Source organism: Heliangelus exortis, chromosome 5, assembly GCF_036169615.1.
Source record: "Heliangelus exortis chromosome 5, bHelExo1.hap1, whole genome shotgun sequence".
Taxonomy (NCBI): Eukaryota; Metazoa; Chordata; class Aves; order Apodiformes; family Trochilidae; genus Heliangelus; species Heliangelus exortis.
In genome coordinates, this window is record NC_092426.1 from 5595056 (window position 1) to 5620767 (window position 25712).

The 25712-nt window shown below is 40.1% G+C and overlaps 1 protein-coding gene and 1 long non-coding RNA gene across 2 annotated transcripts in view; one reads left to right on the top strand and one right to left on the bottom strand.

Moving 5' to 3' along the window:
• The window catches only part of LOC139796838 (uncharacterized), a 57903-nt gene extending 40349 nt beyond the window's left edge, over window positions 1-17554 (bottom strand). Inside the window, exon 1 of the long non-coding RNA XR_011726161.1 lies at window positions 17506-17554. This is a non-coding gene — a long non-coding RNA (uncharacterized lncRNA). The remainder of the gene's footprint in view (window positions 1-17505) is intronic.
• MNAT1 (MNAT1 component of CDK activating kinase) overlaps window positions 1-25712 on the top strand; it is a 122750-nt gene that overhangs the window by 3243 nt on the left and 93795 nt on the right. The gene's annotated exons all lie outside the window — the stretch shown is intronic.

The following is a 25712-nucleotide window of genomic DNA, read 5'->3' on the forward strand; positions in this document are numbered from 1 at the left end:
GTATTTAACTTTTGCTTTCTGTGTTTTGTTATGCAGCTGGTTATTGTCATAGAATCATGGAATGGTTTGGGTTGGAAGGGACCTTAGACATGATCCAGTTCCAATCCCCCTGCCAGGAGCAGGGACACCTCCCACTAGACCCGATTGCTCCAAGCCCCACCCAGCCAGTCCTTGGACACTTCTAAGCAGGGGGCATCCACACCTTCTCTGGGTAACCCAGGACAGTGTTATTCTTCCCATCTTGCTCTCTCAAACTGGGTGTTACTTCAGGTGACTTTTGCACTTGCTTCAAGTGACTTTGGATTGTGAGTTAATCCATCCAAGTGCTTGCAACTGTCTCAGATTATCCTCTCTTGAAAAAAAAAAACAAAGTTTCTGTCTGGTATATTCCAATGTATAGTTTGTGGACAAGGTGTTGTTTGGGAAATCTTCAAAGTTGTTGCTTGTACCTTAAGAAATCAGATGGAGGCAGAGCAAAATACAGAGTTGCTTGCAGCAAGTTCCTTCTAAATAGCTTTTCTCTCCCCTTTTCCTACATTTCTTTTTTTTTTTTTTTTTAACTAGTGGAGACTGCTAAAAGATTAGAGCTGTGTGTTTGGGTTTGCTGCTTATTTTCTCTCTATGTGAAATAATGATAACTTATCTCTGGGCATGGGCTTTCTAGTAATCTCTCAGTACTTCAGGATTTACTGTATTTGTTTAGATTATTTGACTGTTAATTTAAGAGTGTCAAAAGTCCACTTAGATGAAAACTGTATTGCCTCCTGGTTGCTGCTTCACTGTCTGGGTTTTTGTGTCATCAGAGGAACTTGCATTCATTTGATATCATTTGCTCTGAACAAATTGTGTGTTGGGATCTTATCTGCTTCATTATCTGGAATGTGTAGGAGAAAAGTCATTTGTCTGATTATTTATCTTATCATCTTTCCAGGGACTGAGGGTAACTCTGACTGGTGTGTGTCTCCCTGTGTATGTGGTTTCCTGCTCTTTAGAGGCAGGTGAGGCTGTCCCTCTTCAAGCTGCTGGAGCTTCACACAGAGAGCAGAGCTGATCTTTGATAACGTTTATGGGATAACAGGTTTAGGGACCTGTTTGGAGCAGGTCTAGAGGAGGGCTACAGAAATGATCAGAGGGCTGGAGCACCTCTCCTACAAAGTTCAGCTTGGAGAAGCAAAAGCTCCTGGCAGACCTTAAAGTGACCTTCCAGTATCTGAAATGGGCCTGTAAGAAAGCTGGAGAGGATTGTTTGCAGTCACATGTAATGACAGGATGAGGGGCAATGGTCTTAAACTAGAGTAGGGTAGATTTAGATGAGACATTAGAAGAAGCTCCTTATTACCAGATTGGTGAAAACCTAACAGATTGCCCAGGGGAGTGGCAGATGCCTCATCCCTGGAGACATTCAAGATCAGGCTTGACTGGGCTCTGAACAACCTGATCTAGTTGAAGATGTCCTGGCTGTCCTGTGCTGGCTGCAGGGGTTTGGAGTAGGTGACCTTTAAAGGTCCCTTCCAACCCAATGCATTCTGTGATTCTATGTGCTATAAGACCATACATTTATGGAAGCTTATTAGATTGTCTGCAGAAGCATCTGGCCTTTATCATGCTTCTTGTTTGATGGTCACTTATAAAAGATACCTCAGAAGTTTTGATTTTTTTTTTTTTCCTTTTTTTATTTGTTTTTTTGGCTCAGGAGGTTTGGAGCAGTTGCTCTAATCTGTTTCCCAGTTCCAGCTTGTGTTCTTGCTCCTTTTGCTGTGATATGAGTTATGTTAGCTGGTTAAGTCTTGGCAAATGAAAATTGAAGCAAAAAATATCCCAAGCAGTTCAGCATCATCTGTTAAGAGATTTTTCCTTCCTACTGAATAGTGGTTTAATGTGCTCCTACTTTAACTGCTCTTTCTGTCTCTGCAGGCAGTTTGAAGGAATATTTTCAAGTTATTCTCAGTGTTGCCTCCCAGTATTTTCTTTCCTAATGCTTTGACCTTTTCTATTTTGGTAACTGTGCTGTTCACTTTATTAAGTGACCTTCAGTGATCTGATTTGTATTTGTGCTAAATCTCTTGAATTTCAAATAATTAAAGAGCCTATACTTAGCTGAGATGATGTCTCAGTAAGCTTCAGATCTTCCTCCTGGGTTTGAGATAGCTTGTGGTTTAGCCAATAGTTCACTGTCTTTATTTTTGTGGCTCTCTGGTTTGCCTTTCTGAAGAATATTGAGAGTTGCCTTCTTATGTCTTTTGTCAGCCAACTTGTTTTCACTTTCCTGTTCTTAGCAAGTTCCTCTCCTATGGTTAGAATTAACTCGAAGATCCTTGCTTTTATCATAGTGGGGTTTTTTTGCTTTTTGCTTTTTTTTTTTTTTCCCTTTTCACCTCCTATATAAACAAAGTTAATCTCAAATATTTGAGTACTTGTTAGGCAATGTGTGTCTTGTTTGTCCTTTTTTGACAGATGCCTCCAGTGAAGGTTCCTCTTGCTACGCAGTCCTGTGCTTTAGAGGTTTGGCTGTTCATTCTTCTTTTCTTCCTCACTTCATTAATTTAAAACTCATTCATCTGGGGTAGATGCTCTCTGTTAGGGTACCTGTGTTGCCCTTGGATCTCTCTCTTACTGGGACCTTGAGCCTGCCAACGAATGAATTCCTGATCCTACCACCAACATATGCAAAAAGCATTTCTCTTCCCTTGTCCTTTGCAGACCTTCCTGTGTCACTGTGCCCTGAACAAACCATAGCAGCTTTCTCCTCATGCTGCACATTTGCCATGCTCAGTTCCTCTGGGCTCAGTGGGGCTCAGGAATGTGTTCCTGTCCGCTCGTGGCAGAGCAGGGGTCAGTGTGCTGATAAGCACAGCAGTGCTGCAGTGGAGATAAGGGATAGGCAGATGAGTGTGAGGGGATGGAATTGGACATTGGGTCTCGACTGTAAACATCCTTCAAGTTGGGATTCCACTGCGTCTCGTTCCAATGGAGCAGTGCCAAGCCTTACAATTGTGGGAATGGTTTGAGGGGAGGGGGTTATTTCTTAGTACTTTGTTTTCCTTAGTTATTGCTTCTCGACCAGTATCTTCAAAAGTGTAATACCATGTGTTTTTGGCATTACAGTAATGTTAAATAAGCCTTTTCCACTATAAATCTTCCCTGTCACCAGGAGGGAGGATGATAAATTAGCAGTTAAAAGTTGTTCTAGGATGGGATTTAGTATGGAAATGCTCAGTTCAAGAATAATGAATGTCTTTTAAAGTTTATTTTGTTGAGTATAACGGAGGTTCAAGGCATCAGATACTTGGCTTTAAAGATGCCTTTTCTTTCAGGGGAAAGTGTGTCTAATTATGAAGCAATGCTTGATTAAAGTTCTGCAATGCATTAGTTTCTAAGGCACGCTGATGGCTTTGCCTTTTAAAAATTCTCTCTCAAGAGTTATATTAAAAAGCCTCTGTGCATGCATGACAATTTTTGATTATTCAGACAATTCCTAATGTCTTTTCTGAGCATACAGATGCTGGGTGCGTGCTTGCCAATGGAGCTGTAATCCACCTGGCTTCATCTGAGACCATGAATTATCTTTTATTCTGCCTGCTTGAATTTCATGGCCTGTGTTGAGTTTTAGGAGGCAGGTTAAGCATATCACCCTGATTTACTTACATAAAGAGGAAAGGAAATACATCCATTGAAAACTGCATTAAAAGAATGTCAAGGTTGTTACTGCAAACAGGGCTGGGCAAAGACATTTGCTGTAGGCTGTAAACTTGGACCATATGTCTCCAACAATCACATGCAACAGTCTTAGGTAAAAAAAGGTAGTTAACTGGGGCTCCTGGTTCAACTTGGTTGTCATGCTGTAGGGAGAAGGAGGGAAACTATAAGACTCTTCAGGGTCAGTCCTGCTGCTCCAGCTCTCTGTGACCCATCTTGACTTGTAGAGAGGAAGTGTGGGTGTCTGCAGACCAGCAGAAGCAAAGATACTCCTTTTCCTCTTGTGTCACACCACCTTGTGCTGTCTCTGCAAAGTGGCTCCCATGCTTGACTTCTCTGGGAGACGGGCACAGGTACCAGAGCAGCATCCACAGAAAAGTAATAAGACTTGATTTCAGCTGATGCCAGTGTAATGTTTTGGGTTTTGTTTGTGTAGGGCTTCAGTTTTGGGTGGTAGTTAAATGTATTTGCTCTATTATAAACTTTTCTGGTGTCTTCCTTTCTGTAAGAGACTTAGGGAATGGTGTCTAGGCTCCTTATTTACTGTTTTTTTTCCTTTTCCCAGAGAGAGTTGTGTTTATTTCTCATTTAACTTCTTAATAATGCTTCAAAATAAAGACAGCATAACAACACTTCCTATCTCTAGGCCCAGCTTTGTATTGCTCAGGGGAGACATCAATTCACTGAGTTGTGTTGTGGGGATTCTGTAATCTGCCCTGCACCCTGTTATGACTGTTCCAGGGATTCATTAGGGGGTAAGTGCATCCTCCAAGATCTCTAATTGCTGTGCTAAGGGCTGCTAAAGTGAAGAAACAAAGGTTTCATTATTTGCTTATTTATTTTTATGTTAGGAGCATTTGGAGTTTTGTGGCTGTCAAATTCCCCAGGAGTTGGAAGCAGGAGCATCCCCAGTGAATTTGGGGGAGTGGGATCTCATGCCAGTGCGTGGGGCTGGAGTTGTTGGAAAAAAGTTTGGCATCTTGTTTAAACTCTTTCCAAGTGAAAGGATTGCTTGGCTTCCTGCTGCATTCTTCTCTGCAGTGTGGTTCAAGAAAATGCCTTTCTTCTAAGATGGGGGGAAGCCCTGGAGATTGTGGAAAATAACATAAAATTGTACTTCAGCCAAGTGAGTGAAGAAGTCTAACTAGAGGTAGGCAGTGAAAATCTGCCAGAGCTGTAATTTTTAACTCGAGCATGTGGGAATTTGGTGCTTAAATTAATGTTTTAATTTTATTCAACAAGTTGGGTTTTTTTTTCCTGAAAGAAAGCTTCTTAAATGCCAGGTATAAAAGAACAGTGACACTATGTTCAGAACTATCATTTGTAATGTGAAGGTGGACTGTGATGTATGTGATTTTTAGGCCACCAGATTTCTGTTAACAGAGAAGCTGAGGTGCAGCCTCATGAGTGTAAACAGAATGAGTAGTGGTGGTTGAACCATCAAAATGTGCATGTGAATGCAGGACCCCTGGACAGGCAGCAGACACAAGGGGAAAAAGCTGCCAGACTGGTGCTTACTGGGTCCTTGTAGGAGCTGATCCAGTTTGGTACCGTGGCAGAAAATGAGGAGCTCTTTGGGTAGCTTAGTGCAGTGGTATTTGTACAGGATCAGTGTGTTGACCTGGCTTGAGACATCAGAGGTGGTGCAAGGTAATCTGTAGGAACATGGGTGTACAAGTAAGGTCAGAATATGGTTGAGGAAGGTCCTTTTTGTGTCAGCATTATTTAGTTTGTGCCATTTTGTGAGGCTGTATGCTTCAAGAGCTGGCTTATCTGGGAGAGCACGTGCTTTGTTTTGTTTCTTGCTTGTTTTCTTGCTACTCTTGCCAAATCACATCTCAAATTAGATTCCTGGAGGGTAGATCCTTACTTGCATGAAAAGCTTTAGTAGTCTTGGTTTACCAGAGGAGGTTGGGACTACAGGGAGCTAATAATATCAACCTGAACAGGATCTTTGTGTGGTTCTAAAAATGCCTTCTTTGCAGAGATAAGTAGTGAAAACTAGCCAGTGTATTTTATTGCCATTAATTCATATCTCTGAGACAACTGCCATATTTTTTCCTGGGTGATTTGGGAGAAACACCAGGGAGGGAGGCTTTTGCTTATGTTTTTCAGATATACAATGGGAAGTAAGGTTAAGTAAGTAAGGTGCTTGCTTGAAATAGTTGTACAATTGTAGCCTGTCTGCATTCTCAAAGGAAAATTACTTTTCTTTCTTTCTTTCTCTCTCTCTCTCTTTTTTTTTTTTTTTTTTTTTTTTAATGGAATGTGTTCCCTCAGAAAGAAAACTTTTTTCCTGACTTCTTAGGGAATAAAAATCTAGGTCATCTTTCTTCTTCATCTTTTTAGAGTTATTCCTGGTTTTATTAATTGGGATTAGATGCTCTCTGGACTCCGTTCCATCCCATTAGTTTTCCAAAGTCTCTCTGAGTTAGTCATGGGAGGTGATTAAATCATTGCTGAAATCCCCAAGAGGTTATTTCCTTCTGCCATCCAGTTTTGACAATGAGCATTTGCTTTAAAATTTGGCTCTGAATCATGTTTTTAGTACTTCTGATGCAGTGGTGTTTAATGCTTCAGTCATAATTACTCTTTTGTTATAAATCTGACATATTTGGAAAATTCTCTTTGTTGAGCTAACAATTGGCATGTCTGCTTAGTAATACATCTTGTCTGCTTAGCAAAGCTTGCAGAGCTCTCTACTTCACTCCTCCTAAGTACTTCTCAGCAACTGAAGTTGTAGTTCTGCTCCGAGATGTAACCTTGGCAAGAGGAAAGCTACTGTTGATAACCTGGCTCTCCAGTCAGTCAGTTGAAAAAATTCTTTTTCCTTGGTTCTGAAAATTGTCTGGCTAAATTTTCAGCTTGAACATGGCTAATGGGCTTGGGTGCCCAGCTCCAGGAGTCTTCAGAAGTACTTGACCCTTTTTGTTGGGTAACATGGTGAATGTCCAGTGTGTAATGGTCCAACACAGGTATGGTAAATCTCTATGGTTAAAATAAGTACTTCTCAAAAAGACAGCAAACACAGGAACCTTTTAAACAATTTCATCTTGGGTTTTTTTTAGTTGCATCTCCTGCCTTCTAATTAAAGCTGATAGTTCCATGAGTTTCTGAGGAAGATGGACTTGTGACTTGCTTCTGCATGGCTGCAGTATCTCCCAAATGCTAGTAAGTGATACTCATAGGCTTAAAAATTATGAAATTAAGCAAACATATTCCTGAATAATTTTTAAGTGTGTCTTCCTGTAAATTCTCCACAGAGCAGATCTGAAAGTGCCCTCTTGGAGTACTTAGAAGTTGCATTTTTGTGTGTGCTCTTTGTTTGGGGATTTGGGTATTCTTTTTTTAGGCTATTTTTTTTCCCTGGGACAACTGAAAGTGAAGTTTGAAGAAAAGCTAGCTCAGCATTTTGGAAATAGAATTGAGTACTCTAGTGTTCAGATTTGGTTAGGTTATTAAGAAATAAAAAAATCTTCCTTGATTGTAATAGGGGATGGGACAGGCAGAGCTGAGCTTGTGTTGTGGACACTTCAAGTTTCATGTTGCTGGTTCCCTCTTTGGTTTAATGATGTGCAGGGAACAGTGGATGTTTCGTCACAGAAGGGCCACTCTGGCTGTAGTAAAAATCATAAAAAGGAGTCCTAAGAGTGATACAAATTTTATAATGACATCTAGTTGTTTGGTTTTTTTTTTTTTTATCTTTTTTAAAAAAATGGTTTGCAAGAATTAAACTTGACAAGACTGGATCTGAGAACAGAATTCAGCAGGAACTATTGCTACATAAGACAAAATTAGACTTTGTCATAGCTAAGAGTAGTTTTTTATTATATTCTACCTTTGAATGTAACATATGGGGAGATAGAACATATTAGGAAATTCTCAGAACTTTTTTGTGTGAAATCCCAGTAAGTTTAGAGAAGTGAGAACAGGATGCCTCTGCCACAGAGGGATGATGAGCAAATCATCTGGTCTGATAAATGTTTTGACTCCGAACGGGGAAAGATGTAGGTAATGACTTTTCCTGTTCTCTCAGTCCTGCCTCAATGACTGGCACTAAAATTTTATGTCTAAGCATCTGCAGAATCCAGGGCTCAATGTGATCATGATGACTTCTTTACCTTTATAGAAGAAGATGAACATTTCTGCAAAGAGTTAGGGAACAGTGGGATGGGGCAGAGTGAGGAACAGAGGTTTTTTTGTTTGGTTGGTTTTGAAACAATGTTGAGGTAAAATTTTTAAGCCCTAGGAATGCTCTGCTCCCCAGTTTTTATGGATGCCAAGCACTGTGGCCAGGCTGTCAGCCTCTGTTCCAGGGTGGCAAAGAAGGACTGATCCTAGAGAGGTAGGGACAGACAAACTTCTAACACCTTTGTCACCCCTATTTGCAACCTGTTGTGTGTTTTCTGTAAACAAATTGGTATCTTTGTGGGGATTAGGAGCTGAACAATCTGTAGGTGTGATTAGGGACTGGGCAAACTTTAGTGTGTGTATACAGATGGTCTTGTATAAATAGAAGGGTTCAAATGCTTCTGGATGTAGCTGTCTGCGGGCTTAGAATGACTGAAAAAAATAGTCCTTACATATCATGGATGGCGTCAGGAAGGACTCTTGGTGGCAGTTGTGTAGTTTGATAAATAAGCCTGTGACTGATGTGCTGTGGACTAGAGATGGGAGGCTGCCTTTAAGCACCAAGATGCCCTTGTTCCAGGGGGGAAAAATTAAAAGTTATCATTAGTTTTGGAATATGGTTGTATCCTCTTAAGGGGCAGAGGGAGTTGAACAGGACTGAGGGCAATGCTGGGGTGATGTGATGTTCTGAATATTGTTAGCAGTGTAGGGTTGGAGACTTTTAAGGAGCTGGAGAGACATTTGTCTGCTGAGCTTGGTCTAGAGTGGCTATTTGTTTGAGCTTCATATAGAATGGCTATTTGCTTGAACCTTTTTGTTGCCACTCGTTTTAAAAAAAAACTGGCCTAAACTTCTGCTAAACAAGTCTTTGACTTCTATTCTGTCTGCCTTGTTTGGGGAAAGGTAAGACAGGACAGAACAGACATGGCCAAAATTAGTTATATCTTCCATGTGGAAAGTATCCCAGTGATGTGTGAGTTGTACAGCCCCCCTGGAGATGTGTTCTTTGGGATGAGGTTAGGTAGGGAAATTCAAATTGCATGGGGTCTCTATGGGAACCTTTACAGACAGATTTTGGAAAGGAGCCTCCTCTTTTGCAGTAAGTGTGTGACTGGGAAACATCCTGTGGTTCTGGGAAAACCTGAAATAGTAGTGTGGAGCTGAAAGGGTTACAGTCTTGTTGCGTGGCAGAGCATAAAACAGCAAAGGCTGTGAGTGGGGCTTGGTTCAAGAAATAGATATGACTACATGAAGACTTGAGAGAAGGATTTAGGACTGTCTGGGGAGACTGAAGAAAAACTGGAGCCAAGGAACCGTAGAGGAAGATGTGAAGTTCTAGGAGGATGAATGCATGGGGAGCAGGTGGCTATGGGAAGCTCAGAGGCAAGGACAGTGAACATCCCTGAGTGTGAATAGGTGTAGATGCCTAACTGGAAATTAGTGGAGCAAGGAGTCTGCCTGGATCCAGAATTCTTGGTCAAGGAAAGAAGGAAGGATGCAGAAGGGGTTGGCACTCTGATACCTTGTCTCCCCTCTTTGGCATGGAGCAGCACCCGGTGTTTGAGTTACTTTACAGAGGCCTGGAGTGGAGTGGGCCAAATTCCTGGAGCCCAGGATTTCACAGGAGCCCTGGGGCTCTCTGCAGAAGTGCAGGTTCTGTGCCACTGCTCCTGAGCAGAGGAAATCCTCTGTAGTGCTGATCATCCTAATCACTCTCAAACCAGGAACCTGAAATTTGGGCATGCTTCAGGCTTTAATAACAGTGGCTTAATTTCCCTATCTGGTAACATGGGGATAATACAGCCTCATGGTTTCTTTGGAGAAGGTCAGTTATTTAATGCCGAGTGTACATACTAAAGAAAACTGGAAGGGGGGGAAGGGGAAAGGAAATGTTTTGAAGCAGGATTTGAAGAGGGCAGAGTAAACAAGTCTGAGGATAAACCTGCATTGTCTGTCTGTGAGTTGAGTGTTTCCTATCCAGAGGACAATCCTAACAAGCTGGAAGGAGCAACCCTACATCCTGGCAGGTTCCGGGCAGGCTGTGCACTTTATCTGTAGGGAAAATATGTAAAGCCCTGGTTATATATTGTGCAGGCTTCTTAGGAGGAATAATGTGGCACTGAGGCCTCTACCCTGCTGCCTGACTTGGTTGCCACAAGGTAATGGGTAGGGAGGGGAGTGGATGGGGAGGAGCTGGAGAATGGCCTGATCACATAAGCTTTTTTTTTCTCAAGGAAACTGGGCTAATGTAATGTGGAGATCCAATACATTTAAATCCTAGTGGGTGACCACAAGAGGGATCAGACCACTTGAATTTTCACACTCGTGTTTTTGGTTCTGTGTTCTTTCATGTAGCTTGGTTAGGGGTGTTTTACAGATGGAGATTTTAATTGATTTGGAGATAATTATACTAGAAATCTGGTTGAATAGTAGGCTTGTGTCTGTTTTCTATCACAGATCTTTTTCTTGGTTTTAGTCTGCAGTAGAAATAAGGCTGTATGACTTTGGGAGGTATTTTTACGTTGCTACTTGCACAAGAAGTTATGTCTTGCTTGCTAGGTAAAACTTTTTTCCTGTGTCTTTTTAAGTGAGTATTTTAGAGATGACTGACATTGAGTTCAGAACTAGCACAGTCTGTATTTTAGTTGAGTTTGATCATTCAGACCTGATTTCTGACTTTCTACCACTTCCTCTTGTCTTGAGCCTCAGTTGTATAATTGGCAAAAGTACACAAGACAAATGCTGATCTGGAAATAATAATTCATTAAATATAATACACAACAATTGCTTTCTCTTACACCTATTTAGTCCAAGCTTTTCTTTTAAAGTCCATGGTTCCTTTTAGGGATAGTAAAAAATGCAAAGTTGCCTGAAGGAGAATCACCCTGGTTTCTTTCTACTCTCTGTCCTTCCTTCACAAATATAGAAGCAGCTATATCATTGAAAATTTAATGAAGCTTTCATCAATATAATGCTGTGCCTCCACATTCTCTGAAACCTATTCATATTTAATGAGCTAATTCTAATTTCAGGTAACAGGAACAACTGAATATAGCCATAAATGAGATTTGTTTGTGAACAGCATGTCCCATGTCATTCACAATTCGTAAAATAGTGGTTGATGACCAGTATGGTAAAGCACTGGAAGAGTTGTGCATCTATCTGGGTATCAAGCAGCTGCTATTTCAGTTGGCATTTGACTGCTTTTGGTAGTTTGTTAAAGATGTTTTGTCTTAGACCTTTATTTTGATTTTTGATTTTTTTCATACAAATCAGCCTCGGGAAACAGAAGCAGTTACCTTGAAGCAAGGACATTGTTCTTGAAGTATCATATTTGAGTATTTCTGTTTTGTGGTGGTTTGTTTGTTTGGTGTTTTTAATTCTTAGCAAGCCTGTTATTTTCCCACCGTTATATTTTTTACCTAAGGAGCTATTCTGAATGTGTGGGAAAGCTGAAAACACTGAACAAAATACAGAATTGTGTATAACTACTTACAGAAGATGGAAATAGTCTAGGAATTAGACTGAAAATATCCTACTGCTCTCTGGACAGTCCAAGCTGAAGATTTTTGTGAAGCACCAAATAATGTTGCACTAATTGCCTAGCTGGAAAGATCATTTTGTTTTGCTCTTTCTTATTGGGAGAGAATTGAGATGCTGAGAACATGGTATTGTTTACCAAACTTTATGCAATAACAACACCTACGAGTACATAATTACATTTTAAATTGGAATAAGAAAACATTTATAGCATTGTTTTGATCATGTGGAAATACTTTATTGTTCTATCTTATTTAATTTATGGTCTTTTTATTGTTTCTCCTATCACAATTGACATCCATTAATATTTAATTCTTGTTTTGAAGGTTAATTGCAGAAAAAGACCATATATAATGTGATGCTGTTGAATGAGAAACATTGAATTTAATAACCAGTACACATAGTATTGCATTTATAACACAAATGGCAATGTAGAGAATGGTATTCACTCCACCCCCTTTCTTGGCAGTATGCAATTTTTCATTTCATCTCTTAGGGAGTTTTAAAAGAGAAATCTTAATATAATACTCAGGATTCACTTGTGTGGCATATATTTTGATTGCTTTTGACTGTTCTTATTTTCATGAGCAGGCCTAATCAGGATGTTTTCCCACATATTTTTTTAATCTAACTTTTAATGCACATTTAAGTAGCCTCAGAAATAGAACACTATTTGCTGAATATATTCTATGGATATTCTTTCTGTTTCAGGTGTATAGCAGCCCCAGAATTTTATGGAATCTTTAGCAAGAGGTAGCACTTGTCCTTCATGGTCTCCTCTCAGAGCAGAGCAAGGGAAGTTGTCAGACTGGCATCTCTTGGGAGGTGCAGTTCTGGAGCTGGCATCCTTGCAGCTGCCTGGGTTTTTTTTTGGGTTTTCAGAGATTCTTTTACTAGAAAAGAGCTGGTGTGGGCAAGTAAATCTGAGATCTGAAGTAGGAAACTGAACATTTGCTGTGCTGTTTTGTTCTAGGCAATTCATGCTGAGCAATGTCAGATACGCAGCAGTGACAGACACTTCCACTGTGTACTGATACCTGCATTTACTGAATTTATGCTGCCTAATTAAAAAATAGCAATTTCTAATTAGAATTCTTGTTTCCTAGCCACTTGGGATGCAGAACAGATGACAGAACAGTGTTAAGAAGGTTTGTTTCAAAAGACAGGCTCAGTTCATCAGGTGCTTGAATGCCAGCATAGCTTCACTCATGCAAGCAGCCCACAGAACCAGTGAGACTACTCCTGTGATGATTATTTTCAGGATCAAACCCATGCTATTTATTTTCACTTCTAAAAAATGTACATCAGGTTTTCTGACAGTCATTTCCCTGTCAAATAGTTTACTTAACACAGGCAAATCGTTTATTTAAGATGAGTTGATAGCAGTAGTAGATTTGGAGTTTGTTCTATTGCAGGCACTTTTCATATTTGACTATTTACAGTAGAAGCTAAAGATGATTGAAATGAAGTAGAGATGTTTTGTTTAGTTTTGGCTTTTTTTGTTGTTTTTTTTTTTTTTTTTTTTTTTTAGTAGTAGTAATAATAATTACCAGTTCAAAGTTCTTAAATGTCTGTCCCTCATTTTCTGCTGAGTGACATCAGATCTTTTAGTTGCCAGTCTTCAACACTGACCTCTTGACTAGGTTGGCTTTCAGATAGGAATTGTAATAAGCATACCAGTCCTACTTCATTTTATGATGAGAGAATGGTTTTTTGTGTGCAATTTTGGAGGGACTACTTTAATAAAGTTCTGTTTACTTGCCTTTCCTAATTCCTGCAAGTTTTGTTTGGTTTTTTTTTTTTCAGATTGTTTAAAGATAATTTAAGTATTTTTATCAGAGTATCTTGAGGCATATATAAATTGCACATAAGAACTAAATTCTAAGTTCTCTTTTGGAGTTTTAGCACTGAGAGGTTAGAAAAATGTCAGAAAAAAGGATTCCTTATTCAGTCCTAGCTTGATTCCATTGTGGTAGCTTACTGTTGCTGATGCAGGCTTCTGTTTCTTGACTTGTAGGACCTGTTTTGTACCATATTCAGAGATCACTTCATCTGGATAATTTCTAGACATTATCAATTTTATGTAGTGAATTAGAGGATCATTGATTTCTTGCCTGTAGTGCTCAGTCTCTCTGGATATAAAACCTTTTGTTCCTGTGTAGTTAGCTCGTGGTACAAAAGCAATGCTGCCTCTGTCTTACTTATGAGAAAAGTCATCATGATTTTGCAGGCATCTTTGAATCTCAAAGCTATGCTCCAACATTCTCAAAGGGAGTGTTAGAACTTTTTTCCCATCTACCTTAATCTTCAAACACAACCTCCTTCCACAGCAAACAAAGGTAGAAGCCTTTTTAGAGCCTCATAATGCAAAGCATTAAACTTAAGACTGTGCCAATCCTATGAGTAGCTGTTGGGTATTCCAGAAAAGGGAATTTGTGTTAGTTAGGGTCATTATATTTCAGCTTTGCTCTGCGGTATAGTTTTTGGAGGTTTTGAGAGATTTTCTTTTGTGTTACAACACGGAGCACATTGGTGATTTCTGCAGCCTCGTGTTTTGGGTGGGTAATGCACTGGGTCATCTCAGCACTGCTGAGCAACATTAAAGCTGAAATTTGGTCCTGGGGAAAATGAGGGGGGGGGGAAAAAAAAGTGGTTTGTTTGTTTGTTTTTGTTTTGTTTTACCTGGGTAAAAAAAGGGAAGCAGTGGAGTTTCAAAAGGAGTGAGGTTGTTAGAAGCATGGGGTTGTTTTTTTGTTTGTGTCCCCCCCTCCTTCATTTGTATTTATTTCATTTTATTGCCCAGTCACACAGAGTTATATCAGCACATCTGAGCAAGTGGCAGTAGCAGTGCAGGAACAGGAAGAGATGAGGATACACAGCATCAAGCTCTGGTTTGCCCCCAGAGAAAACCTGTTGTGTAACAGCCCCCTCTGTGTTTTTTCTGTGGGTCCCCCATGTGTTTTCTGAGACACTTTGGCAGCCGTGGCCCTTCATGGGCAGGTTTTATCTGTGCATTTTTAAGCTGAATCATGAACAGAAGGGTTGCACTTAGCACACCTGTGATCGTGCCCTTTCAATGTTACTCTTGTTGATTGCGCACAGAACATTGTGACTCTCTCTGCATATTCTGGCAAATATGAGCTTTGTGACTGACCTTGGTGTGAAGTATCTGTATGCTTTGTGCATCAGACATCACTGGTCATGCCTATTACGTGTAAAGGTGACACAAAGAAAAGATGAGCAGTGATGTGGTTAAAAAAACCCAAATTACTGGCTACATTCATGTGTTTACTGGGGTCTCCATGGTCACTCCTGCTAATTGAAATCCAGATGTTCCCTGTGTCACATGCCTGTCTCATCATTGTGTTCCTATGCTCTTTTTCTGGCAGGGAATGGTGAGCCAGGTCAGGGAGATGATTGGTTTTAGGGTTTTAGACAAGTTCTCAGCTAAATCCTTGTGCTGCTCCTGGGTACAGGTGCTGTTGTACAAGCACTGAGGCTTGAACGTGGGGTTGGAAACTGGCAACTCAAATTAAAAAAAATATAGGATAAGCTACCATAGGACTAGACTCTACCTTGCAATTACAGTAGCCATGTGTGATGCCAGTAAAAATAAATAAATAAACATCTGTGTTAAGTGCTTGTATTCTTTTTTTTGTATACTTTGTTGGTAGCTTCAGTGCTGTGCCAGGAGAGCTGCTGTCTTGGTAGGGTTCCTGAAGCATAAAGTGGCCACGTAGGTGTGTGGCAGTCATGCAGAAAAAACCTCTGAGCTCAGATGATCCCACAGAATTTCCCCAGTACACACTGTGGGGAGTTAATATGTTTGTTTTAGTTGACAGCCTGAGCATGCAGAGGCTCCATTTTTCTTTTACTCAAAGACACCATAGCTTGGATTTGGATTTAGCTTAAACAAATCTCAAGGAACTGTCTCTTCATGTTATGTAAAGTTTATGTTCCTGAGAATAAAAGGATCATTTGTGGATTACAGGAAATGTTGCAATTTGAAAAGAGCTACGCTGAGGAGGATTCAACTTTTTCCTTGAAGTGAGGAGACTTTTCAGATCTCATTCAGATCTTTTCACAGTCCTTTCAAAACCTGTGCTGGGGGATTTTGTTTACAGTGGCCCTGCAGCATTGTCACTAAAGAGAAGGAAAAGCTGGCAGGAGATGCTGCTGCTTACCAGGAGGATCACTGCACAATATGGTACTTTGTAAGAGCCACGGGTTTTATTTTGCATATTTTTCTTCTCTAAATAAACGAAAGTGAATAAAATGCCAAGCAAAACCTGCAAAGGGGAGTGGGAATGTCAATTAATCAAGTTTGATATTTGATGTGTTACAACTGTCATCACTAAGCTACTTTTTCTCCTTTTTTTTTTTTTTTTTTTCCTTCTTTTCTTTTCTAAGCAGTGTTTTTACGCAGTAGTACTAAGTAGCCAGAAGACTTTTGAGTCCCAGCTCATAGTTCTGTGCAGGGGAGGGAAAAATGCTTGAATTACCTGTAGTCTAATAAGTAAACAAATTTGAGCAGGGATGGTGAGGATATAGTGGGAACAAGAAAAGTGCGATTTCCACATGACTTGGTTGATAGATTGTCTTGTGCTGAAGTGTTTGCTCGGTTTTATGTGTTATTTTTCAGTGGAGCTGCAGGATGGGATGGGGAGTAACACTGATGTTACAGCTTCATGGAGTGTAGGTTTAAGCAATTGGTGACTGTATTTGTGGCTCTGTGCTCTTTACCTTTTCCTTCCAAGTGTAGAGTGAGTGTGCTGGTGTCAGGGGGTGTCTGCAGTGACAGAAAGTGATGCCATGGATGCAAGTCTTCTTCCTCCCCTAGCTTGGAAAGCCATCCCACAACTTTGATCTGCTGTATGTGCAGGTGGAGAGAAGGACCAGAAAAGTCAGGCTCTCCTTAGCCTCCCCAAAGGACTTGGTGTCCCCGGAGTGCCAAACTTGGGGTCTTTACAGAGGATAATAGATGCCATACAGGTGAGTCAGCCTTTTGTGCTTGGGGCCAGGTGCTCACTTATTTTCGAGCTGGCATGCTAGGACACACTCTGGCATTCATCACGTTTGTAAACAGTCCTCAAAGCTGAGGAAGGCTTTTGTCTTGTAACCGGTTTTCCTGAATGCCCTGGGAGGGACTGGCTTGACGCATTTTCCCCAGGTGGCATCAGCAGCCTATGAAATACAGAGGAAGCATTTCTGCTGTGTGACCTTTACAGCAGGGTGATCTTCAGGAAGGACAGCTAAGAGTGAGTGTCGTTAAATTTTTTGGTACTTTGCCCAAATATGCACTCTTTGAACTCCAAAACAGGGAATGAAAGACTCCATGTCTTGGACCAGGCCTTTGGGCAATGCAGTTCTTGTCCTGGTTTTTTTTCTGCTATATATGAATTTGATGGTTGACATGTCATTCCTGCAGAACAGGAAAAAAAAAACACCTTTTTTTCTTTTCTAGTGGTGGGAACATCCTTGCTGGTATTGCTGAGTGGGACAGAGCAGGGGTGTACTCTGTTGTGCTGGGTTTTATGTCAAGTTTAGGCTCTCACTTCTTTTAAAGTGTGTTTAAGGTTCCCTCTTAGTAATCTGTTACTACTGTATAGCCCTTGTTTTTAACAAAGGCCCGAGGAGGATTTGTCTGCAGCAAGTACAAGTGAAAAGTAGTTTCTGATGATTTTTTCTACAATATTTGGCTGTGTGTATGTCCTCAGTGTTAGAGCTGCTTGCAGAGGGGAACATTGGGCAGTCCGAGATTCACGCTGGGTTGCTAGGAAAAGCAAAAACTCTGTTTACATGGGAATTACTTAATGCATGTAATAAGCATTTTCTTAGGTGTTTTGATCTGGTTTTTATTTCGATTTTTTAATTTTTTTTTCTTCTTTCTATGTAGGTTTTTGTTTGTTTGCTTGTTTTTTTTGTCTTGAGTGTCCTAATCTTGCAAACAGTAACAGTTTTTGTTTACTGGTGGTACCTGTGGGACTGTTCAACTAAGTGCATGAAGCAGAATCCAAGACCTCCTTGAATCCCACCAAATATTGAGGTTTTGTTTCCCCTTCTTCTTTGAGACCTCAGTTTCCAGAGAGCCATGAAGTCAGCTTGCCTTGAGGGTAGTAGCTGATTGAGGGATTAGACAGATTTTTTTTTTTTTTTTTTTTTTTTTTTTTTTTTTTTTTTTTTTTTTTGTAGTAAAAAAGACCCGAACCTATTCACATCTTGACATGTTATGTCTGAGATAAGCTAAGCAATAGTTTGAAGCTTATACACACATTTTTAACTTAACTATGATGAAGCATGGACTTTTAACACGCCTCTTAAACAGGTATCTTCAGGCTGGAAAAAGTGACTTAATTTTGTATATTGTTAAAAACCAAGAACTTCTTTTGTCACGACCACTTAATGGGCCATTTAGCTTCACTTGAATCTGGTTTTGCTAAAAGCTGCTGAGCAGAAATCCCGTGTTTGGCTTTGTCAACTCTTTGCTGTGTAGGTGGGGGTAGGATGCAGGTGCTGGTGTCAATGTGAGCTGTTGGACCGTGTGCCCAGGGTGAGAATTGCTGCTTAGCTGGCAGAACCAGAACATGCTATTATCTTATTAGTGCACCCACATCTTTATGCAATTAAACCTCATTATATTTAAGCTGCCTCCACGATACACATTCCCACAGTTTTAACACTTTGTCTTTTAAAGCCTATGAGAATTTGACTGAGATTTAATTCTGTGTGCACTGTCTGGGTAGCAGTTGCATGTGGCTGTATCTGGGTGGTTGAGCACCGAGTAGTGAGAGTGTGTGAATTCAGGATTTGTCAAGGTCTTCAGCAGCCAGGTAAGAGGGAATGACCAGCACAAAATACCCCTTTGTGTCCAATGGAGTACTTTTAGATAAAATGTGAAAATTTACCATCTTGGTATTAGGTTGCATTAAATTTACATAAGGGCTGATAAGCAAGGAAGTTCCCTTGGGGTGTTTGGTAATGTTTATTTCTGCAGTTCTTAAATGCCAGTATTTCACAGGTGCTTCAGTTCCAAGGCTTGAAAGTTTTGCAGTCAAGGACTTGGCAGGTCTGGAAAGTGTAATATAAATTGATATTAGAGGTGAAATTTTGGTGTGGAGTGTGTTGGGTTTGGTTTTTTTTTTTAGGGGTAAGCATATACATCTTTAAACCATCTGAGTCATGTATTCTATTTTTTAAAACAAAATGGTTCTGAAGACTCAGCATGTCATCGTGATAGTGATAAAGCACAAAGCATAAGGTGACATGTAAAGGAGGGAAAAGTAAGGACAGTCTTGTATACATCCCTAGGATCACTGAATTAATGTGCATATTTATTTATTTATAATTACCCTGTTAACCCCTGTTGGCAAGAAATATAAGGTAGGGTGGTGGTTCCCATTTTGGGGCTGACATGCCCCTGCCCTAGCAACTAGATTGCTGAGGGAAGGTGGTAATGGTAGGGCTGCAGATAATGGTTATACTTAACCAGTACAAACTGAGGTGTGTTTTTGTCTGTGTTGAGTTAGGTCATCTTGGGAATGTGGCCTGATCTTTGAGTTTCATGACCAACTGTAGCAGTTTTTACTGGGGAATTTTGTTAGACTGGTTAATTTTGTACAAGGGGTTCAGGTTGTGCTGCAGTGGGTGTCACCAGACTTGTTTTACAGGGTTTTCCAACAAAAACACCCAGTGTGGTGTTTTCTGGTTAGGCTGGTAGGCTGTAAATGCAAAAGGCTGTAGTTGCTTTTCAAATGCTTCTGTTGTGCAATGTTCATCAGTCATGAACAGCCTGTGCCAGTAACTGGATTATTTTCAGAGTTTAATTGTTGAGTGTTAGCTGCAGTAGCTACGGTGTGACTTCCATTACCTTCAAACAGTTCATCTCAGCACAAGTGACCACGTACCCAAATGTGAGCTCATACTTTGAAATATACTTTGAGCTCATACTGATACCCTGAGCTCATGCTTTGAAATCTGGAAAATTCAGATTTCACACAACCTAAAACTAATCTTGAAGCTCTGGTGGAAGGAGTGTTGTTTGCCCAGGTTATCCCTGTTGGATACGAGGGACAGTTTGTGCACTATGCTTGCAGGATTGAGCCACACGATTTGTAGAATAAGTAATTTTGTAAAATGGTGAGAGTAGATAATTCAGAGTCTGGGATCTCCTTTGAAGTTTTATAATGAAGAGGATTTTAGCTTTTTCCCACATGCAGTTGGTTTTTGGCTAAGAAGGTTGAAGATGGTCAGTGTTAAGTGGTGACTTCCACAATGTCAGCAATTAGAGGGGTCTCACTTTTCTGGAAAAAATCATCTTTCACTTTTGGGTTTTTTACTGCATTCTGCAATCTGTTGGTCATTCAGAAGTTTACTGGTGGCTATTACTTTCCCAGTGGATCTGAAGAAGAAAAAAAATCACTTGTAAAGTAGATATTTTGATTTGAGCCAGGGAAGGGGGGGGGTTCTTGAAGAAGAATCTGTCATTATCATGTATAAGCTTAATATTTGCATGAGACTAGGAGCATACAAAAAAGCTAAAATTCTGTGTTCAAAGACTTTCAGTCTTCTTAGAGATTTGTGCTCAAGGGTACACTGATTTGTTTTTAATTTGACTGCTCTGCGGGCACTAGATAATATCAAGTGTTTATTATGTGTGATTTATACGGATAAGGAAAATACTATTCACTGTTTCTCAGACCAGAAACAATGTTCTTTACGCATGGCTTTAGTACAGCTGTTGTGAGCCTAAATAAATGCTGCTTTTGAGTATGGAAAGATCCTGGATAATTATGGAGCAGCGTGGTGTTTATGAGAGAACCTGCAGCATTGTTGAATGCTACTCAGCTGATGTTTGGATAAAATAGATCACCTCAAATATTGTTTGGAACTGGTCATCTGAATCTTGGACCAGATTTCCATTTCCCTACTTGTTTTCAATGGCTAAATCAGTATAAGGCTGTAGGCCATGGGTGTTGGTGGGGTCTGGTTGTCCCTGTGATATTTACAGCTGAAGTAGTGAATGGATGGTTTGAGAACTTACTTTTCTTTTCTATGTTAATGATACACAGAGATAGAAATGACAAAACATTCTGCAGAATGAGTAACTTACAGCAGTTCCACAGAGGGGGGCAAGTGGGGTTTATGCTAAGAAAGACAGACAAAAATACATCTTCCAAGCTTTTTCCATGCAAAAATAATGAGCCACACACAAATGCCCAATAAATCTGTGCTCTGAGTTTGGTGTTTATATGTGGGGGGAATTCCACATAATGAAGAACAGATTTGTGGGTATTTATCTCAATTCAAATCATTTGATAACAGGTTGATCACGATCAGGTTACCATTGTGGGGAGACAGTGATGTGGCATCTTCCCCGTATCTCTTCTCCTGGTGTCTGCATCTACTGCTGAGTAACTACACCAAGGTGCTCTGTTTTTTTGTGGTTTGTGGCATAACAACTGCTGATATAAATACAAACAAGAATACAATTTGTTTTGCTAAAATACATTATTTTGTTTTATGTCTTTTTGATTCTCCTTTAATACATTGTGCTTCTTTCTCCCACGTTGTGTGGCAGATTCTCCTTGTTGCCTGTCCTGCTAGCAAATATTAAAAGGATTAATATGCATCACAAATTTTCATCATGATAAATTTGTTCGAAATGTGCTGCAATTTTGGCAGAAAAATTTGGGTTACCTCTTTAATATGGTGAGTAATTTATTAGATTACTTGAAGTCCTTTTTGATGACCCCTGAGGTTGCTTCCAACTTCACTGGAATAGGGCTCTGTTTTCATTCCCTACAATCTGTAGAAAATAGTTCAGGTGTCAGCACAGCTAATAGTTCTCTTTGCTTTAGTTTAGTGCAAAATTACCTTGTTTTGTTTAAGTAGTTGAATTGAATGTGACAATTTAACTTGGGAGAAATTTATCTGATGTTCACCAATTAGTTTAACATACTAAAGCTGCAATTGCCATTGATTTTTAACCTTGAGGAAGATTTTTTTTAATTATTAAATTTACAATACAAAATAAAATGTTCCTGACCAAGCTTTAAGGAGGTTGAGTTCTTTACCACCCTTAAAAAGGAAATTGCAGTCTGACCTCCTTGATAGCCAGCGTGGGATGGGGGGAGGAGGTTTTGGTGTGCTTTTCCTTTTTTTAAAATTTTTTTATTTATTTATGTATTTATTATTTTTTCCCCCCTTCAGTATGCCAAAATGTATTTGTTTTCAAAATTGTTTCACTAGCCACATGTTGTATATTGTAGGCTATTTCAAGACATCCCTGAAATATTTATCATGCTGTGTCCCACCAAGAATGTAATCTTAAGGTCTCCACTGTTTATGAAGCACAGTCTATATTTTATCTCATGCTGAGAAAAGATGTGATAATGGTTGTTTAGGGATTATGTGAAAATGGAGTGAGGAATGACCCTTAAATTGGTAGGAAGTGGGGGATTCCCAAATGAGCCTAGGGAGGGGGGGAAGCTGAATTGCTACTGTTGAGCTACTTCTAATGAAGATCTTTGCACTTACACTGGGGAAAATGAGGATTGTGGAGAGAAGCTTTTTCGAGAAAATGCAATAAAATCTGTTGGGTTACTAAAGCCAAATCTGTAATAACAGATTTATCTGCAATACCTTTAGTAGCTGGCCCTTCTTAGTGCTGCAGTTTCAGGGGCTGATGAGGTGCCTGTGATGCTAAAGATTGTGGATCAAAGGTTCTGGCTCTGGGAAGTGATCTCACAAACGTGAGATTGGGAAAGAAGGCACAGACTCTCCTAAATAAGCACTCCATTGCAGTGAGAGATGCCTCACTTGGTTTTGGGTTCACCCTTGACATGTTTTAATTTAGCTTTTTTAGGTTACAAACTAAGTTGATTTGTCAAAACCTTTGTGCTGGGTTCTGCAGATTTCTCTGGACAGTCTAATGCATGGCTCTGCAGAAAGGCAGGGAATGACTCTGGGGTCCCTTGCACCCTGCCTCTGTCTGCAATTATGTTCAAGTGAGCTTGTTCAGCAAGCCCTGGATGGTTAGATGAATTTTTTTCAGTTATATGTATCTTGCATGTTAAAGATACACAGACCTTCCACTCTTTCAAAGTAGAATTTTCTTTTTTTTAGAATGCCAGTCTTTCTTTTAAGAGTTATTCGTCCAGGCTTATTTCTTCAAGGATTAAGTCTGTATTTGAATGAAAGGTGGCAATAAAATGTTACTGAGTTGAGGGTTGTGCTTGTCTGTCTGTCTTCTGATGAGATTTTCTGCAACTTAGTAATAATTTAGACTCTGCTCTGTAAGGTATTTAAGAAGTGTATTGAGATCATTCATCTCTGACATGCAGGTATTCAAATTTTAGCAGTTAAGGCAACAGAGATTTATCAAGTATTTCTAAATGGTACCTTAGAGCAGGAAATGAAGAATACCCTTATCAGTTTTAATTCCAGTAGGGAACTGAGATATGATGTAAGATTACCTAAGCTTTTATGGGAAACAGGAGTGAGTGCTCTCAACAAAAAAAAAATACTCCTGAATCTTTAGTATTCAAAAGCTACTGGTGCTGTTGGTCTGTCTTACTGAAAAGGCAGCAATCCTGGGAAGCATTTTGTTCCCTAGGGCAGTATCGGAAGAGGTGGGAATGATGATTTGTTGAGTCATGACCAACACCTTGTGCTGCACAGAAGTCATTCATCCAAACTTGTTTTGCTTGGGAACTAAGGCAAGGTGTAGTGCAAGGTGTACAGAATTACACATAAGCTAATGCACACTTGCTACCATAGGGCTTTTTTTTTTTTTACATTCAAGTAGAATATACACCCATATTAAATTGCATATGAAATTTTGTATACTATATGGAACAAGCTGAGAATGCTTACTCTCTAGTTTTCTTCTGTGCTATTGTATCAGTTATTAAAGAAAGACAAGCAGGCTTGAATAATCTTATCTTAATTTCTATTCTGGAAAAAAAAACCTTCTGATCCGAGATGTATAAATATCCAATGATGAATTGTTATTGCTAAAATAATACAAACCTATGTAATTTGTGAAAGACTGCTGTAGACTGATGCTAGGAGTTATTTTTGTTAATGAGCAGAAGGAGTGGATGCTAGAACACGTGCCATGCGTGTTGTCCTTAATTTTTTTTTCATTCAGAGATGGATGTAATATTCGTTATCTTCATCAAAATTAGTTTTTTCTCCTTTTTTTGTTCTTCTTACTCAGTTGTCATCTCAGGTTCTCAAATGAGAGACCTAAGTGCTCTTTGGAGCACATAGCTAGGACCTACGAAGGCACTTTCTTGGTTACCACATGTGGGAGACAATCAGGTCATCACATCCTCCTGATGAGCTTATAAAACTTCATTTTCAAACTGGTTTGGCCCTGTTATTTCTATTGGATGTGGTTCCATTCTCTCCCTGTTGTGGCTGGTGAGAGCTACAGTTTCAGGTATAAATTTTTCCTGGTCGGATCTGTTTGTTTTAGTGTAGCTTTTTCTGCTGTTTTCCTCTGATAAGCCAGACTTCCCAATGTTCTGAGCATCCTGGTTGCCCTTGTCTGCACCATAGGGTCATTGTAAGAATGAATGACCAGCACTGCACATATCATTTCAGGTGAATTCTCCTCACATCCTGCTGATGATTCTGTCTTTGTCACAGCAGCAGCAGCTCTTCTGATACATCCTTGGGCTGCATCTGCCTTTTCATTACTGTGCCACACTGCAGAGTGACCCTGAGCCACAGGAGTGTCTCTTCCTTGCCTTGGTGCTCTTTAAACTATGAGTTCCCAGGGACTTTGTGACTTGTTTCAAGTGCATTGATTTGTTTTACTTAGTTTTGTTGCTTTCTGTTTTATTGTGGAAGGGTTTGGTGGTAAATAATCTTGCATACTTTGTTTAAAATATTAATAATGTAACATGCTTTTTGGTTCTTTCATTTTTAGCAATTCTGAAAAATACTTCTTGCCCTCTCTCTGCCATGTCACCTCTTCTTGTTACTGTAAATATTGTGTTGTAACTCTGCTTCCACTCACCTTTCCAGAGGTGTCTTACATACAGCTTTTAGGGTACTCTGAAATAATGATGGACACTTTTTGGATGTATCTCTCTCAGTCTTTCGGATCAAGCTGAAGTAGCTTGGTATTCCATAAAAGCTGTATAGGATGGAGGAACAAGTTTTAATAAACAGCATTCTGGGATCCCTGGGCATGCTGGGCATCTCCACAGGTTTCATATGGCTACTTCCATTGACACTGGTGAGGAGCTCTCTTCCTCACCAGTGGTTCTAGTGATGTTGCTTCAGATGGTACCATGCCATTTTTAAACAGTGTGCTGAATGCTGGGGAAGGTCTTTTATTGCCAGAGTTTTTAAGGATATGATTCTATGTCAGCCTAAGCTATTCAGAGGTTGTCTGCCCTGATGCCATCCTCTTCCCTTGCTTTGCAGCCCAGCTGCCCTGGTGCTGGTGCTCATGCTGTGGGTCAGTCAGAAGCTGGGGCATCTCCCTTTGTCAAAGCCCTTTTTGTGACAGCACAGGGGTGGAAGCTGCCTGAATGGGAGCATTGTTTGTGGGATGCCCTCACCTGTCTGAAGTCTGCAGGAAGCTTGGCTGCTGAACTTGTTAGGACCTGGAGTTCATTTGGAGGTTCTCCTAAGTTCTGCTTGGAGAGCAGGTCTGCAAAGCTGTGTAGGTATGTAGTGGTGTTTACAGAAGTTCCTACCCATGCCGCTGGGCACTTACCTGCATTGTCTGGTTTTAAGCACCATCCCTGTTCTCTTCATGCTTTAGCTTCCCTACTGAATGATTCTTAAACATTTCTGGCTTTCAAGACTTTGATGATAGCTCTGTGATACTTTGCTTTGCCTCCTGGGATTTTATATTTGGCAACAACTTTCTCACCCTCTTTGCTCATTCCTACCTTCACTTTGCCTGTTGTTATGTGCTGGTCCCAAACACTAAACTCTGGAGAGTGGGGGAGTTCTTCTGGATAAAAATTAACCCAGGAAATAACCACAGGGCTGCACAGATGTTTGTTTCTGGCCTGCAGGGGAAGGGCAGTGTCCAGCAGTGTGAAGGCAGATTACAGCACTTGGTGTGACATTGGTGCTGACTTCACAGGTAGAAATAGCATTTTGGTGTTGCTATACTGCATATGTGATCTTAAGGTTGTTATGACTTTTGCTGCTTAGAAGAATGGGAGTTGGCATCCTAACCTCTTAGTTGGGTCACTCATTTCTAATAAATTGCATAAAAGGAAATGGTTAATTTTATTGTGTCATGAACCAAGATTGATGCAGGAGCTCCCATGTACCATTTTGTCATGACAATTTATTCTTTCAGTCTTTTCAAA